Genomic DNA, 19,857 nt, shown 5'->3' with positions numbered 1-19,857 from the left:
AAAGGAACAGCAATAACCAGTGGCATTGTCAGTAAGCTAGTTCTGGAAGAAGGTGAAGGAGGAGGCAGTAGTTTTAACTTATCACTCCTGACACTTCTGTTGCACAAAAACTCCCACTGTGGCTAAATTCCCCAGAATCTTAACAGTTCTCTCTCATGAGATGTTACAAATTAGGTCCAGGACAGGCCTGGAACACCCTACTGTCATCTTCAAGAATGAACTCAAGTAAGAAACTCAAGAAAATCCACCTATGCTTAAGATTGACCTGTAGCTTTCTTTACTACCTAGAGCTATGGGGGGAAAAGTCTTACTATTCTATGTAACTCAAGTTTATCTCACATAGAGATTATGTTTGTCTATTTGCTTGCTTATTTATGTCTTCTTTTTTTTAAGAAAGGACTTAAGGGGGGTTATAATATAAATGCATTCAATACAAAAATAGATTAAATTGAACTTAGAATAAGTACATGATAAAAGTAGAACCAAGGGAAAATAAAAGCTTTAACAGAAATAGAAAAATCAAATCAAATCAAAAGTAAGCTTACCACACGAGACACATGGTATAAAGACTTTCCAGGCCATTCTGATGCATGCAGGAAAAAAAATAGACATCCAATGATGAGCCACTTGCAGAAGTTCCTGTTTCCAGCTTCCAGTAGATTTGGCCATCTGTGCAAACTGATGTGGCAAGGGAGCCCCAGTGGGTCAGTCTGGACATTAATGTTACACCCAGGACTTCTCTGGAAAGGTGGTAAATGGGTCTAGTGTCCCACTATATTCCTACAAAGGCATTTGGCAGTCTAGTGAACTCCTATTGCCTTGTCGATTTGTCAGAATTGCTATTCTGGAGCAAACCCCAGTCTCCTGGAACAGCCTCGCTAGGGGCACTCATTGGATGGTAGATTTATCAAGCCCCTACTAAGTCAGACTGGCAGCTTTTGAGAGCTTCAATCCAGCTCTGCACAGACAATGACTGTCAAGCAGAATAGTTGCCCCTGCCTTTTCCAGCTCCAGGAACCCACAACAGCCAGAAAATCAATTTCTGGGGCACCAGCAAGCCCAGAAGCCAAAGAATAGGAAGATTCTTTAAAATGAACAAGTATCTCGGCATCAGTGACCTATGGTCATTGAGTGCCTACTATTCATGTTGGCAGATCTTTCATTCATTGGTGATGAAACTTCAATATGATACTTTACCCAGTTCCCCAAGGCTGTTGTCGGGAAGAACCCTGAGTGTCTCCTTCATGCAGGGTGCTCTCATGCATGCTCTCTCTCCCACTGCCCACCTCTCTCTTCTCAGTTTGCTCAGTTATCAGGATATTTCTGTTTAATCAAATGATTTTTTTTAAAAAATACTTACCTGGCACAAGAACTGACATTGAACAATGAGTTGAATGGAAGCCCTATTCCTGGCTCATCCTAGCATCCCAGGTCTATCAATGCTGTCAGTTAGACCTTTATGGCAAAGTTCTGCTTTTTTTCTGGGATCCCAACTGGATTAGGGCCCGGTCCCCTAGATGACATCCATGGGACTCCTAGTGTTTCTCAGCACCTTTTCCCACATACCTGTGCTCAGTCAGGCCTGGCACATGCCAAGCTTGACAAATTCTCTGGGCTCTGTGCCTTCCTGCCTAGCTACACTTCCAGGTAACCAATTGCTATAGCCAGGACTCTTTCCTCAAGGGTTCTCCTCTAATGCCAGACCCTTTCTATTTTCATGCCTTCCCTGAGTCTAAACCTGCAGAAAAGACCCTGAACCTGATGCTTCGGGAAAAAATGCACTAATAAGACATTGGCCCATCAACCTTTGTGGACTGGCTTGTGTTAGGGAAACAAATATCCAGATTCTGGAACTTCCATATGCTAAAAATCAAAAGGAATTGGCAGGACTAGTTTAACCAACAGTGATGTGTGCCCAGCCCTCAGATAACACTCACTCTTTGTGGTCTGCATTCAGGTACATCCAGCCATGAATTTCCTTGGAGGAGGTTATAGAAACTACTCAGGTCTCAGCTATAAAACAAAGATTCCCTTTGGATACAGATTTGGTGTTGTGACAAAAGCACAGAACTTAAAATCAGCAAAACTGAGTTCACAGGATAATTCTTCCTTTAATGCATGAACTTGCACAAGATAGTGTCTCTGAATTTTAGTTTCTTCATCTACAAAATAGAAATAACAAAAATATATTTCTAGCCAGATTGAGTCACAGTCTAAAAGAGAAAAAAAATGTAAAAATTCCTCACAAACCGAAAGCACAATACAATGTTGCATTTTATACTCATTTGCAGCTGATGTCTCAAAGAAGTTAAGAGTTTAAAAGGCTGCCAAGGACTCAGTAATAAGAAAGGCAAAGTGAATTCAACAAGTTTCAACCTCCAGTGACGGAAAAGTATCCTGGGCAGATTAAGTGTACAGATGACAATAATTAAATGTGTACAAGATATTACAAAGTATTGCAGAACTGGATGGGACAGCAATAGTTCTAAGACCAGAAGTGTATTGGTATTTGTGAGTTAGCACAATTTTACTGAGGCCATTCACCAATCCCTGAAAATCAGAACAGTAGAAAATTGGTGTAACCAACATGAGAAGTCAGAGAATAGAATTCTAAAATTGGTAAAACAACTGAAAAATGAGTCTGAGGGGTGTTAGGGAGAGGAAAGATCTGACAGAAATGTGCAGAAAAACTCTGAAAATAAACTCTGCTAAATGTCATTGATTGGCTGCTAAGTAAGAAAGAACACAAAAGTCAAAAACTGAAAGACCAGAGCATAGATTCCTATTAATATCTATCCAGGAAAGACAAAGTTTGGAGTTCAAATCCAACCAAGTTTATTGTCTGCTGCAACAAATATGAACACACTTCAGAAGAAAATCTAGTGTCTCTACAATGTATCTTTTAAAAAGTCTACATATAATTAAAAAAATTTCTAGACATGAGATATAATAAGAATATATTACTTATACTTCAGAGAAAAAGGATTATGTTCAAGAACTTCTAAGAAAACACAGTGAATGAAGAATTGTAGATATCAGTAAACAAAGAGTAACTATAAAAATTTAAATGCTTTTCTTTGTTGGAAGGCTTTTTATTATTGCTTTAATCCACTGCTTGATATTGGTCTGTTTAATTGATTTAATTTAATTGGTTTAATTTGGGCAGGTCACCCAATTCTAAAAATTTGTCAATCTCTTCTGGATTTTCTGATTTATTTTGAATATAAGTTTTCAAAATAATCCCTAATGATCCTCTGGATTTCATCAATACATGTGGTGATATCTCCTTTTTCATTTCTAATTTTGTTGATTTGGGTCTTCTCTCTCATTCTTCTGGTTAGTTTAGCTAGGGGGTTATAAATTTTGTTTATCTTTTCAAAGAACTAACTCTTTGTTGCATTAGTCCTTTGTAATTTTTTTATTCTCTGTGTCATTAATTTCAGCTCTGTTAGCAATTATTTCCTGTCTTCTACTGGTTTTGGAAATACTTTGTGCCTGCTTTTTTTGGGCCTTGAGGTGTAGCATTAGATTGTTTATTTGGGATCTTTCTATTGGGAAAAAGATACACTTATTCATTGCTGATGGGACTGGAAATTAATACAGCCACTTTAAAAAGCAGTATGAAGCTTCCTCAAAAGACTACCTCACTCCTTGGTATTTATCCAGAAGAACTAAAATCAGCCTACTATAGTGATATCGGCACACCAATGTTCAGGGCAGCACAATCCACAATAGACAAGTATGGGATCAATCTAGGGGCACATCAATAAACAAATGGATAAAGAAAATGTGGTATGGAATTCTACTCAGCCATAAAAAAGAATAAAATTATGTCATTTGCTGCTAAATCAATGGAACTGAAGAACATCATGCTAAGTGAAATAAGTCAGGCTTAGAAAGTTAAGGGTTGAATATTTCCTCTTGTATGTAGAAGCTAGAGAGAGAAAAGGAATAAAAGGAGGGATATGAAAATAAAAGGGAGATCAATAGAGTAGAAGTGGGGGACCAAAGGGAAGGGAAAGGGGAAGAACTGGAGAAAAAATTGACCAAATTATATTAGGTGCATATATAAATATACCACAATGCATTCCAATTTTACATATAGCTATAATTAATCAATTAAAAAATAAACAGAAGGAAGATAAAGGGGAGGTAAAGGAAGGGGATGAGGGGGAAGGAGAAATGAAAAAAGAAGGATAGCACTAGGGATTTGAATGGAGAAACTGTTACATTCATTTATGAATATGTCAAAATGAACCTGACTGTTATGTATGAGTATAATGCACTAAAAAAGTTTTAATAAATTTTAGAACTGAAATCACAAACAGAATATTAAAAATTATAGGAAAAAAATGAACTCAAAAGTAGGTGAGTGGAAATTATCCAAATTAAAAAAAAATAATAAAAATGAACAAAGTCTTGGAGACCTCTGGGACAAGATCAAGCAATCTAACATATTTATAATTAGAATTGTAAAAATACTGAAAGGGAGAATGAAACAGAGAGAAATCTAAATATATAATGGTCAAGAATTTCATTTCCCAAATTATGTGAGAAAGTCCAATTTTAGATGCAAGAAGTCCCATTAATCCCAAGTGGCCTAAATATAATCAACACCATATGACATCATTTTAAATTCTGAAAGCCAAAGTTAAAAAGAAAACCTTAAAAGCTACCAGAAAGGAATGGCACACTATGTACAGAGGCATAATGATGTGATTACTGCTGATTTCTCACCAGAAATAATGAAAAACACAAACAATGGAAGGATAGCATTAAAATAATAAAGGAATAAGACTAACAACCAAAAACTCAATATCCAGAAAAATTACTATTAAAATATAAGGGAAAAATAAAGACATTTTCTACTGAATAAAAACAGAAGATTTGCAGCAGGGAGACTTATTATGCAAAAAAAAAAAAAAAAAATGCCAAAAGAATTTCTACACCTGAGGGGAAAATAACACTCAAATATAAACAAAACAGAGAGATCAACAAAAGAATGGGCAGCAATAAAATTGATAGAGATTGCATAAGTGTAAAGATGTTTTCCTTTCCTTTTTAATTTTCTTTAAAAATGAATGACTTACTAAAATGATGCAGCCACATCAATGTTTATAGCAGCTCAATTCACAATAGCTAAACTATGGAGCCAAACTAGGTGCCCATTAGCAGATGAATGGATAAAGAAACTGTTGTATGTATACACAATGGAGTATTACTCAGCCAATAAGAAAAATGACTTTATGACACTTCCAGTAAATGGCTGAATCTGGAGACTATGTTGCTAAGTGAAGTAAGTCAGTCCCCAAAAGCCAAAGGTCTGAATTTTTTCACTGATATGTGGAAGCTAACACATGTCGGGGGCAGAATACAAATTCAGTAGATTAGATAAAGGGGAATGAAGGGAAGGGAGGTGGGTAGGAAAAAAATAAGCCAGTGGAATGAATCTGACATAATTTTCCTATGTATATATATATGACTACACCACAGTGAATCCCACCAATGTGTACATCCCCAAGAATGAGGTCCTAATTAGAATAAGATGTATTCCATGCTTGTATAATTATACCAAAATGGATGCTACTGTCATATATAACTAAAAATAAAAAATGAACAACTATGCAAACAAAATTGTATAATGTGTATATGTGTACGTGTAATACACTTAAAATAACATGAAGGAATGTGATGTTAATGGAACTATACTGTTTCATTTTCCTATGCTTCACATTAATCAATAAAAATTTATCACTATGAATGTTAAAGGTCCATATGGTAATCATATTAGACTCTAAACAGCCAGTTCAAAACATGGCAAGAAGTATGGTTTAAAAGCCAATAGTTGAAATAAAATTGAATATTAAAATTAGTTTGATCATTTCAAAAGAAGAATATTGAAAATAAAATGTAATTGGAACAAAGAGCTACATCATAAATATAATAATTTCAAAAATTATATTTAAGTAAATGGAATAAACACTTAAACAAAAGGCAGAAATTATTATACTGCATAATAAGTTGATATCAAACTATACACAATGCACAAAAAATGAGTTTTAAAAACCAAAACACAAATAGAATAAAATTTCAAAGATGAAAAAAGTACATAATTATACATGATATGCTTTCATATAACTGTCAATATGATAGGTTTGTTTACACCAGCATCACCAAACCCATGAGTAAGAAATACATTGTGTAACTATATTAGGACAGCTAGGACATCACTAAGCAGGGGGAATTTTTTTGGCTCCATTGTAATCTTATGAAATACCTATCATAGATGTGGTCTGTCATTGACCAAAATGTGCATATGAAGTGTATGACTGTCCATGAAGTAAAATAGTTGAATGTTAATATCATTATGTAAGTAATTGATAAAGCCAATCCAAAAGCAAAACATCAGTAAGAATCCAGAAGGTGTGAATAATAAGCTATCTTGTTCTAACTTATATTTGTAAAACTCTACCCTAAAATTTCAAAATGCACATTCTTTTCAAATGTATATGAAATATTGACCAAGAGAGATTATATGCTGTCCCATTGAAAGTCTCAACATATTTCAAAATATTGAGATCTTGTAAAATATGTTCTCCGGACAAAATGAAATTAAATTGGAAATCAAAATCAATAGGATAGCTAAAAGAAAAAGCTCTTAATATTTAGAAATAAAACAGCACCTTTAAATAACCATAGATTGTTTTAAAGTTATCACAAGGGAATTTAGAGAATATTTTTAACTTCATGATGATAAAAATACAATATATTAAATTTATGGGAAGTAACTAAAGAGCAATTATAATATAAATGCATAAATCTGAGGAGAAAAGAAGGTTTAAAATTATTTAAGTTTCTACCTTAAGAAACTAGGGGAGGGAAGAACAAATTAAAACTTAAAAGAGTGATAAAATAAAGAAGTAAAAAATCTATAAAATAGAGAATGAGGAATTTTTGAAAAAGATCTTTCCAACATAGTAAAATATTATGAACAATTTTTCTGTATGGGTATGTGTTCATCCAAAAGCTAATCTGGTCTTACATACACATGTAGAATCATATATCTCAATTTCTCATACATATATATGTACAATAATCAGATAGATGATAGATATAAAGAGTCAGACTCACACATGTGAGACTGATAAAAAAAAGTAGGGCCAAATGTAATACTTGGTGATGCTGGATGTAGGACATGTAAGGTTTCTTTTTATTATTCTTACAAATTGTCTATACATTTGTAATTACATCAGAACAAAAATTTATTTCAAAAATTCAAAAATAAATCCGGATTAGTTTTTATTGTCAAAATAAAAAATGTACAGCTATAAAAAAAAAAAAGGGCCAAAACTATAAAAAAAAGTTGAGAAGTTCAGGCCCAAAAGTTCACCTCCAGTTCTGATTCCATCTAGAATCCAGAAAGCATACCACTTCTTGAAGGCTTGCTTTCCTTAAATTTAAAGAAATATTTCAGAATGCCTAAGAATGCCTAGTATTTCTTAATTGGGAACCTACCCATTATGAAATTATCTCATGAACTTGGAGTCAGTCCTTAATCTAGATTACTCTTGGAACTAACTTCCTTCTTATTTTTTTTTTTCTCTTTTTGTTGTTGTTCCCTGCTTTCTTCTCTCACAGTCTATTGCTTTTCTCTTCTGTCTTCCATTTCAGGATCTACTTTCTTGTGAAGGAAAGAGTTTGGGGATGAAACTGAATATATGGCCCAGCTATTGAATGAAGGTAGTTATGAAGGGAGGCTAATTAACATATTTTTTGTTCCCTTTCTGATACCCAAATATCATCTCATTCACAAATGGGGAAAAAAAATTTGGATGATGTTCCTTTCTCCCTCATCCTCTGATTTGTAATAATAAAATAATAGTAGATGTTGTTTAATAAATGTGCTTTTTCCATTCAGGCTGCTGTAACAAACTACCAAAGAGAAAATGGCTTATAAATTACAGAAACCTACTTCTCACAGTTCTGGAAGCTAAGAAGTCTAAGACCAAGGCACTGATAGATTCTGTGTCTGGTCAAGGCCCTCATTTTAGAAGGCTATCTTTTCAGTGTAACCTCACATGGCAGAAGGGGCAAGGAATTTATCCGGAATCTCTTTCATGAGGGCCCTAGTCCCGTTCATGAGGACTCTGACCTCATAACCTGATCACTCTGAAGGCTCCGCCTACTACTGTCACCTGGGGATTAAGATTTCAACATCTAAACTGTTGGGGGATGTGCTCAATCCATGACAGTGTCATGGTACTAGGTACTTGATTCGTGGTTATTTCAACCCTACAATTCTTTGTTATGTATAATAAATTTTTTAAAATATGACATTGCTCAGATGATAGAGCTGAGATTGAAAAACAATTTGTCCAAATAATATCCCTGTAAAATAAATTATACTTCTGTATCCCCACACCCTCTATTATTCTGTGCCCAGACTTTGCTACAGGAAGATTTTAATTCTAGTTTCTTTTCTATTTCTACTTTTCCTACATCAATCTTATATGTCTAGAAATCCAAACTATTGCTAAGTGGATGGATGAATGGATGAACAGATAGGTAGGTAGGTAGGTAGGTAGATAAACAGATAAATCAAGGCCCCACATTCAATTCAAAATATCCACTCATTTGTTAATCTAAAATCCACATATCAGTCCCTTATTTTATAATAGTAAGGGGGCAGATGTTTCCCAGTATTCTTTTTTTTATTTTTCCCTTTAAACCTGTAAGGTACCAGAGGAAATGTAGTTCTTCTAAGTCTATTATAAATATATTTATTCTCACTCACAGAGGTCTAGTCTGCCCTTTCTAAGCTTTGAGCTCGTATTTATGCTACCCCAGAATAGCTCATCCCTTGGAAAATCATTTCACTTCTGTTCCAGGCTTCATAGTTCATTGATATTTTCATGTGTCTTACCAAGTTTAATCATTAACAACCCTAAGAACCAGATAAGGTAGTGATACAGTTCTCCTAATTTTACACATAAAGTGACTGAGTATACTATGTCACTTTTTTAATGTTGCAAGGCCGCTAAGGGCTACTGGACTGCATCCTCTATGTTTTGATGGTTCACTCAGTACATTTTTTTCAACATAGCACAAGCTTTCTGTGTTCACCTAGAAATGATAATAACTTCTTGTACTAGCCATTGTGCTAAGCATTTTTATGTATTTTGTTATTTCATCATCCCAGCAACCCTACAAGGTAGATAACAATATTTTCATTTTGCTGAAAAGAAAACAATTAGAGAACTTAAGAACCTGGGTTATTATCACATAGCTAAATGGTCCCAAAATCAAGAGTTAAAGCAGGTCTGAATCCAGAGAAATCAGACTCACAGTCTCCAAACACTATGCCCTCAGCTTCAACACACAAGGTCAGAGCTTTCACTTGCAAAATTTCTCAAGCTTTATTCTCCTGTAGGACTATGTATGATAACAAGCATCCTCCAACTCTCCATGGCTTAATACAATAAACATCTATTTCTCAGGCAGTTACATGTCTAGTGCAGGTCAGTTTCCAGGGACAAGAAGAGTAAGAAATCAGTTTATCATAGACACTCAGAGACCCAGGCTGACAGAGGCTCAAAATCAATAGATCCTTTAAAATAGCCAAAGCCAAAGCAAAAAAAAAAAAAAAAAGCATCAATTTCATACTGCATCTTAAAGCTTCCACCAGGAGTGGCACATATCAATTCCATTCAGATATCATTTACCAAAACAAATTCTATAGCCACACCTAACTTCAAGGGTATACAAAAGTGCATTCCAAACGTGTGCTAAATAAAACCAAATATCTGTGAATACAAGTGTCTCTGCCCTTTTCTCTCTCTCTTTCTTCAGTCTTACAAAGATGGGTGCCATCAGAGCTGGTAAAGCAAAGGGAAGAATTTGAGGTTCCCTGGTTGGTCACAGTGCCTGATGAGTCCAATTCCCACCAATATTCATACCTGAATTCAAGGAGGAATTGGCATGACCACTGAAGTCCAAAATAGATTGAACAATGCTGTTTTTGCTTTAGCTACCCAAAAGGATAGGTAAGTGGTCCAGCCCAACCCTTTAAAATCCAATATTAGTGTCACAATTTCCCTGGCTCATTTGAGGGAGGGACTCATGTCAACAGATCTACAAAACTGTGGATAGTGATGGAAATTTAAGATAATTCCTCTATAAATCATCTCCTTGGTGGCTATTGTCACAGAAAGAAATTATGCCAGTTATTTTAACAGAAAGAATTTAATAGAAAGGATTTTTATGAAAGTATTAAAAAAGTGTTAACTACACATTTGAAAAGTCAAAAAGATACAATAAGGTATCTCTGATATGTAGGAAAAGCTAGTATCCTTATGGCAGAAGAGCAAAAATACCAAAGTTATTAAAATTTACAAGTGTGGATACAGATCCATAAGTGCACAAGAGTCCAAAAAAGTACTCTAAGGTCCCACAAGCCACTCAGACCTCTTAGAGTGGGGGCTCCCTCTGCTGGGCTGAACTTGTGTCTCTGAGGAAGGTGCTAGGAGGTTGATTGTTCAAGTGCTGGAAAATTGAATTCAGCTGCTGCTGCAAAAATAAACTGCTCCCGCTGGGATAAAGAAGGGACCCTGGGTAACCCACCAAATGCCCACGTGACACAGACAGGAAGCAGAAAGTCCCTCTTCCTCCTCCTGTCTCATCATCTCCCTCTGGTGCCCCCTATCGACAGAGCCTATCATGAACCCATGTGGCAAAGCAGAACTGAGGTTACAGGCTCCCAGTCTGTGCACCACAAATCTGAGGGCACAGAGTGGGTTTGGAGCCAACAGACAGTAGTTTAATATCTGGCCCAGCTGGGCTATGACAAGGCCAGCAGCCTTTGCTAAGGTGGATTCCCCAGGCAGGGGACTTGATATGGAAATTGGAAAGAAGGGAGAACATTGGGAGCAAATGGAATCAAAGGAGGAGTGAGTCCAAGTGAGTGTGCCAGGACAACAAAGTGGGAAGCCAGACTGTGAATCATGACAAGAGGGACCTTGAAGCTGGTGTTGGGAGAGGGAGCTGTTGGAGCCTGGTAAATGCAGGAGACTAGTAAGGCAAGGGGAGAATACATGGTAATGAAGCAAGAAGGCAAAGAACTGTGTGGAGCACAGGTGTCTAAACTCTCTGGGATTGCTATATGCTGGTGGGAAGGTTAAGGAGATGGTTTGGCTAGAGTGCTATAACTTGAAAGAAAGAGGGCAATCGAGTTTATCCATCTATCAATCAGCCTTAGTTTGTGTTTTAGAGAACAACTGGTGTATAAATAAGTTCATCTGTGTGTATGTACATGTGTGTGCAAGCTTGCACATGCATATATATATATATCCCTGGAGGATTTTTCTGAAGAACTGTGTAACATTGATGCATGGGCGATATGATATGTATTTATTATAGCTGGTGACAAGAATTGGGCCTTAATGGAGAAAGTGATTGTTATTCATGATTTCCAAATGGTTAACTAGATCCAGAGGATTTGCATTAAACCAAGTCATTCCCCTTCCATGCTTGCTGGCCTTGATCGATGGAAATGTCAAGTCCCATGAGATCTCTGAGCTCACATATTCTTTCTACCAGAATTGACACATATTTTTTTCCCACCATTTCTGCTCTGGAACTCATTTCTACAAACAATGCTGGTGGTACTTCTGTGGAGTTGATCTTCAAGTTTAGACTTCTTTAAAGGGCATTGTCAGTCTATGACATGGATTTTAAGGCACACACACACAAAAAAAAAAAGAAAAATGAGAGAGAGCAGGTGACTCTGAATACTAAGTGCAAGATTTTGCAGAATCATGGATTTTCAAGCTGGAAAGCACGTTAGAGATTACTGAGTCTAGTGTTTTCAAACTCTGTTTTTAAGCAGAATTCTTACACTAGGGTTTGGAACTGACAATAATTCTTGAATGAATGAATGAATGAGCAAGGCAGAATGTGTAGAGGAGAATTTTGCAGGGAGAAGATGTTATAGGATCAAAGATAAAGGAATTATGACATTGCCCAGAATATTCTGGAATTTGACATTATTGAAGCCAAAGTGCAAGAGAGAAAGGATAAACTCATTTCCTGCATTTCAATCTAGTCCTATGGCTAATCATTGAAAAACAAGTGACAGAGATTTTACACAATAGAAATATAAAATCAGATTTGAGAGTCAATTGCAGTGGGTCAGAGACTGTTCAGCAAAGAAGAAGACAGTATATTAGGGTTTTCCAGAGAAAAAGAATGAATAGCATATGTAGACATACAGAAGAGATTTATTATGGGAATTGGCTCACATGATTATAGAAGCTGAAAAGACTCAGGATATGCCACCTGCAAGCTATGAACCAAGAGAGCCAGTGATAAAATTCACCCCCAAGCCAAAGGCCTTGCAAACCAAGGGAGATGATGGTACAATTCCCAGTCCAAAGCCAAAGCCCTCAGAACAAGAGGCATCCAAATACAAAGGCAGCTCAGAACAAGAGAAGGGAAGAGGAGAAAGAAGAGAAAGACAATCTTAGCCTTTCTTTCACCTTTTTGTTCAGTTTAGATCTTTAACATATTGGATTATATCTGCCCACGTCAATAAGAATTTATATTCCTTGCCTAGTCTATTAATTCAACTGCTAATCTTCTGGAAATACCTTCATCGACACATTCTAAAATGATATTTTACCAACTACTTGGACATCCCTTTGTCCAGTCAAGATGGCACATAAAATTAATCATCATGGAGCATTTTGCAATAATCAAAATGAAAAATTATGAAGTTTATACTAGAGCAGTAGAGCTGGGGAAATGAAGCTAAGAAAACAATCAAGAGACATTTAGGAGATGGTAAGCCCTAAAAGACTGAGTGAGGATAGAAGACAGGGACATGGAAGAATCTGAAATGACCTCCCAGGTCCCCAGCTCATTCCACCTGAGCTCATTATGGTCTTCCCTGAACTGCGGAGCACAAGAGAAGCAGAGATAGGACAGCCACTGTTTAGTTTCAGGCATGTTGATTTAGTCTCAAGATGGAAACATTGAAGGCAAAACTAAAAAAAATGAAAAAGCCAACATAAAATAGCAAGCTCCACATGGTGTGGAAAGGAACGACAATTAAAATGGGAGATGAGACTAGGAAGGGACCAAAAAGTATAGGAAGTACCAAGTATGGGCACCTAAGAGTCAGATAAATTTAGTATCCAAGTCAGCAGAGGTAAAAGGCAAGGCCTGGGAACCAGGGAACATTCTAGTAGGTTAGGGCCAATTTCCACAGAATTGCACTAATGGCTGAGGCCTTTCCCCATCCACCGCCTTCACGGGGGCTTAAAAGCCCAGTAGTCCATATTTAGCTTCTTGACAAAGGATGTGAGCAAAACACAGCTTTATCTGTTTCAGTGCTTCTGCATTCCACTTCCAAGGAAGCATATAACCATTAAACTGGAAAAGGGTTTCTCCATCTCAGGGGAGATGGAGCTGTGTGGGTAGTGACTTTGGCGAGCAGTCCAACCTCAGAGAAGGAGTGTGAATTGCCGCCCGCACACACAGAGTGGCTCTCCTCAACTGCCTGCCAAGGATGGGATGGTTCTCAACCAAATCAGTCTGTGGCTGCCAAAAGCTCTTGTGAGGGCCCGGTTTTCCAGCAGGAAACGTAACCTGAATTGGAAAACATGACTGTAAGCTGGAAAACAAACAGCTCAAAATATCTGTGTCCTGAAATGAACCATAAGCCACTCTGTTTCCAGAACTGAATCCACTTAGCCAAAGGAGCAGAGGGTCAGGGGAGCTTGCAGAAGGGAGGGAGAGAGAAGGGGAAGACCAACTGGTAGAAGAAAAGAAAGAAGGAAACAGAACAAAAGGAGCACCGAGCTTTTGCTATATGCCAGGGCCTGGGCTGAGGATCCATGTTCTTTTACTACAAAGTCTATCAACAATATTATGACACATGGAGAAGCTGCAGCCATGGAGGTTAATTAACTTACCCAAGGTCACAGAGTTAGAATGCAGCAGGACTTGAATTTGAGCTTGGATTCAGTGACTCCAAAATTAACCTGCTTTCACCAGATTCCTTTACCCCCAGAAAGAAAGGAGTAAGTGCTATTTATTGGAAACTTCCTTGGAAAAGACTTCTTGAGTTTCGACTTAAAAAATAATAAAAGATTAAGGATTTGGAAGAAGCAGTCAATATCAGAAGATTCCTAGTCCCAGAGTCAGAATTATAGAGTAACTTGAATAATGAATTGAATACCTACAGGAACATGATTCTTTCCTAGAAAAACCTTCCCTTCTTTTCTGCCTTTATTCTGGGTTCTTTCTACCCTCCAAAACTCCACTTGAGCCATTTACATGTACACATTTACACATGATGCTTATATATGAAACTCTGCAGGGTCAAAGATTTTAAGCAATTTAGCAAGCCACTTGTCTCATAAACAACAGAATTAAGATTTAAACTAAGGTTTTCCAGCTCCATTCCTACTTCTGCATAGTAGCTGTCTCTATAACTTGTACTTAAATTCAAAGAGGTGCAAGATTAAAACTGACCATTAATTTCTCAAGTCTAGCTTCTGATATATGTTAATGACCACTGATCCATTGATGACTTCACAGAGAGACTCCAGGGAGGCTTGTGATGATAAGGGAAATTATTAAAGTATTTTGAAAATTATAAAATGATATGCAAGTAAATTAAGTTAATAGAATTTTAATCATTGATTCTCTTTTGCTCAGTACCTAAAAGTATATTCATTTAGAAATGACAGTGGAAAAACATTGCAAAGGTAGGATACTCAGTCATTCATTTAAGAAATTATGATTTTTCTAAAACCTGTTATAAATGCTGACTGTCTTGCTCAAGGTCACACCGACAGAAGACAGTGAAACAGAAATACAAACTCAAGCAATCAGTCTTCCCCAACTACTACTGAACCCACTTCAGAATTGTGCCTCTCTTCATGCATATATAATAATCCTATAAAATGAGTAGCATCATTATATACCACCATTTTATAAAGAAGGCAATAAGAAGTTATATCCCTTGTGCAAAGGACCCACAGCCAGAGATTTGCTTCCAGGTAGGTGAACCCAGAATTGGCAAAATTAAGCATAACACTATAACTGCTGCATTATATTGGCAATAAAGGGAAGGCTGAAAAACACAAGATTAGCTTATCTTTGTGACTTGTAAATCTTTGTAACTTCCAAGTCCATTCAGGCTACAATAACAAAATATCTTGGATGGGGTAACTTATAAACAATAGAAATTTCATCTCAAAGTTCTCAGATGAAGGAGCCGGCACAGCTCAGTGTCAGGTGAGCTCTGACTCTCTGCTTCACAGATGGCGTCTAGCTGTGTCCTCACAAGAGGGAAAAAGTGCATGAGCTCCCTTGAGCCTCTTTTAGAAAAGTACTAACCCCACTCATTCAGGCTCTGCCCCCATGACCTCATCACTTCCTAAAGGCCCCACCTCTTCGTATTATGACATTGCAGATTAAGTTTCAACACACAAATTTGGGGGAAACACAAATATCTAGAACATAGAAAGTAGGACACTGAAAAATGTTGATGATCATCCCCATAACAGTCGTCAACTGTCTATATCTTAAACCAGCCCTCTTGTCCATCTCTATGGAAAACACAGAAATCCAGGGTCATGGTGTTTCTGCACATAGCCTCTTCTCTCCCTACTTCCCTTCTGCAACCTGTCCCCCACACTGCATAGACAGAATCTTCTAGGATCTGATTGTGTCACATCCCTATTTGAAAACCCTCACCAGTTCCTCCTTTTTTTTTTTTTTTTTTTTTTTTAGGAAAAAAAAATGGATTCTAGCACCTGGTTCCCAGGGCCCATAGCCTACCTGTCACAGGACCACCTCTGGGGTTTCATCACAGGCTCCTCACAATTTCAGCCCCTGACACTGGATGACTTCCGGTTCCAGGATTAGCAATGCTGTTTGCCACCCCTGTATCTCTGCTCTGATTGAAATGTTTCCTATACACTCATGTTTGGAGAACTTCCAACCCAAGCTCCCTGCTCCTTAAGATCCTCTGTCTTCCATTACCCCATGGAGTCCCAGTCCAAGTTCCTGTCCCTCCCTGAGGTGGCTTCCATACCAGTGGTATACCCCTGTCACTCTTCATGTGACGTGCATGTGTGTGCATCAGTCTCCACAACCAAACTGGGGCAACTTGGGGACAGAGACCCTATCTTAGTCATCTAAGCATATGGATTCAATAAGTGCTTGTTGAAATGAATTTATTTGATTTTCTGTTTCTTCCTTCCCAGTCCTTAATCAAGATAATAAACTGCCCTTCTGGAGAGAGAAAATGTGTTTCCCTTTACTGCCTCCCTCCCTGCCACCCTTTCTCTCTCCCCATCTCCTTTTCTCCCCTGCTATGGACTCTGAAGAGAGGAGAAAACAAAAGGCTCAACAAAAAGTAACTCCAAAGAGCTATCCAAATGCCAGTTTGTTTTATTTCTTCTGTGTCTGTAAGAGGCAGAGGAGAGAGGCGAGGGTGGGGGGCATACAGCTGGCTGTGGGTAGACGTGTCCCCACTGGGCAGTACCTCACACTGTGTTTAATGGCAAGTCTACTTTGGGGGACGATGGGGATGGGGAGCAATAGATTGACTGCTGTGTGTACCAATTTCAAATTGCTAGCTACACCCTCTGCTAACACTAGTGTTTCATGTTGCAAATCCAGTGTTACCCCATGAAATAGTCAGCAAGTACACCTTTGCCAGAGATGGAATAATTTGTTATCGGCTGGAGTGAGATGCTGACACAGCTCCCAGAGATGCCTTTATTCAGATATACAGCCTTCTCCAGATTAACCATGACTGTCCCGGGTCTTCTTGGTGACACATGCCATAAGCAGAAACTCTTAGAGAATGGTGTTGCATTTTTGAAGAGGGTCCCCCACTGGGCTATCCAGATAGTTTCTGACTTTCTCATTTTAGCTGTTCCCTGATGACCGTACGGGAGGCTATTTGAAGAACTACGGTATTGAGAGACAGTTGGAAAAGATCTCTACCTCGGGTCCTGCCTCCTTCCAATCCATCCTCCAGTGTGTTTTACTAAAACTCCATCATGTCACCTTGATTTAAATGTTCTCAGTGATTTCTATGGAACTCAGGATGCAGATGAGGTTCCAGCTTCTTAGCCTGGCTTGCATGCCTCCACGTAGCCTGGTCTCGCTTGCTTTCCACAGGCAACTCTTGTCTGTGACTTTTGGATCCCGTAACACCAAACTCTTTGTCAGTCTCTGCACGTACTGTTTTTGTCTCCCTGCCTTTGCTCAAGCAGTTCCCTCTGCCTGGAGTGCCCTTTCCTGCACCCTGACCTCTCACCCACTTTGTTTAGCAAACTTCTGCTGATCATTTAAGCTCAGCTTAATTCCTCCAGCTTCATCTAACACTCTGGGTTAATTAATTTCCATCAGGCTCTCCTCTAGTCTTTTTTCATTTGTCCCACATGTGTTACAGTGATGGGGTGGGGGTAGGGGGAGTAGCATGGGAGTTTAAACCAGGAGAAGTCCTCGGGGGATAGTAGTAGGAGTGGTCTCCTATGGGTGCCAAAATAAGGAATACATCATGTGCCGAGAAGATAAACACAATTAAAAATGGACTACAAGCTTTGGGTATGTGCAATTTTAAACCATTTTAAACAATTTATCAATCAGGGATAAATACTGTTCCCCACATGGGCAGTCTATCCTCTCCTCCACTTCAGGTTAAAAATGCAGGATGTACAGTCCATATAATCAGTTCCATCATTTAATAGCTGTGTGATCTTGGGCACATAATATTTATCTTTCTGTTTCCCAGTTCCTTCCTCTGTAAAATAGAGACAAGAAAACTACCTGTCTGGTTAGCTTTATGATTACATGAAACAATGCGTGCAAAGCACTTACAACAGTAATGGGGACTAAGTAGCCTTTCCATAAATGCTAACTACTATTTTCAGATGAGTCTGTATTCCTCTCTTGGGCTAAAGCTCGCTCACTGGCTTAGAGCTTCTGGAAATCTGTCTTGCTCACTATTATATACATGTTGCCTAGCATAATAACCGTTTGTTGAATGAGTAAATGGGTCATATTCGTCTCTCTGTGCCAAGTGTATGGCAGAATATATGAATTGGAAATAGGTCCTCAGTAAATGTTTATTGGATGAATGGGTAATTGAACAAAAGGATGGCTGGTACAAGGAGAAACTAGCATAAGGAACCGGAAGTCATCCTAAAGAGTCGCAGAAATAGGGGTAATGGAGATAGGTAAGTCAATGGTGAAAGTGAACCAGACATCAAGATGTATCACTCCTTGAACTATTCCAGAAAGTTCAGCCTCACAAAATGTAGACATAACGGAACTGAAGAACTATGCCAGCCAACCGCATGGTCTAGAGAACCCTAAAGAAGAAAGAGGAAAAGCTGTCATATTGCAGACTCCAGGAAAATGGCAGCTATGAAAGGACCTTCAGGAGGAAGATTTCCCCATAGTCTGAGAAGAGGGAAATGGGCTTCTTCCAGTTCCTTATCTCAGTCACTATGTTCATGTTAGTTCTTTTATTTGATCAACAACATTCATTACTATAATTCTTTGCATGTAATGTTTGAAAAATATGTGACTAAAATATGATTGACAGAGGAATGACTCTCAGATTTTAAGATGAGACACTAAACTCACTGATATTTTCATAAAATACCTACATTGGGGACATCAACAGGAGAGATAAAATTATACATTTAAAAAAACAACCCAGCAATGTTTGAAATTTCCCTCTAAAATTCCACTTCATTAATTCTTAGTTTTAATAGAAATAATGAGCCATGTCTGGTTTGGGGTAAAACTTTGCTAGATCAAATATCATCACCAGAATTCCAAAGGACCATAGAACCAACAAAATAAGATCTACTATAAAAATTCCAAATCTTGGAGGATATTTGTACTAGATGGAAAAAAAATCCTGCCTGGCAGTCACAGTTCCAACCGTAATCCTGGTGTTTCCACCCACTGATCCAAACTCTTTCCTCTGGAGCCCAGAAGAATTTATATCTTATACATCACATCCTACAAGCTATGTGGCGATAGTTTCCACATGCTACCAATCCAAACCTCTTAGGCTTATCCCGATGGGTAAATATCCGCAGCTAATCTTCACTTAACATGGTTTTATATCATCTCTTGAAATTTAAATCAGAAATGAAGTATCTTCTAAGATACGTTAAGCTGAAATAAGTTTTTTTCACTATCATCTATATGTCTCATATATAAAAATCTGAGGAATCATAGAAGATACTTTCTGATTACCTATTCAAGAGATACTTCCCTCCATTGTATTTTCACTTGAACTTCTTCTACTAAAAGGAAGTCACAACCTCCCAAATAACTTGTTGGAACAAATAGACAAATAAGATAATAGTTCTCCTGCTGTCACAGAGAGACTCCCAAAAGAGTGTTTTTTTAGCAATATAGTGGCTTATTCTTCTGGTAGGTGGTCCAAGTCTGATACGGCAGCTATACAAACATTAGAAAACATGACTATGTCTATCCTTTCTCTTGCTGTCTTCAAGACATATCTTCTCATGATCAAATGGCCATTCCAGCTCCAATCATCACATGAGTCTACATTTTTATTATCAAAAAGGAGGAAAGAGGAAGAGTGGAGGCACACCCCTTCCTTTGGAAAATCCAACCAGAAGTCTCACACATCATTTCTTCTCAATTCCTGCCCAGTTTCAGTTGGCTACAACTCAGTCACATTCCAGTTATACATGACTAAGGAAGCCTTCATTCTAGGCTTATCCAGAAAATGAAAGTGTCTACTACAATGAAAAAAAAAAAAAGAATGGATATTGGAGGACAACAGAA

Source organism: Marmota flaviventris, chromosome 13 (genome assembly GCF_047511675.1).
Source record: "Marmota flaviventris isolate mMarFla1 chromosome 13, mMarFla1.hap1, whole genome shotgun sequence".
NCBI classification, from domain to species: Eukaryota; Metazoa; Chordata; class Mammalia; order Rodentia; family Sciuridae; genus Marmota; species Marmota flaviventris.
The sequence above is the reverse complement of the archived record's forward strand: the minus strand, read 5'-3'. Positions refer to the sequence as shown.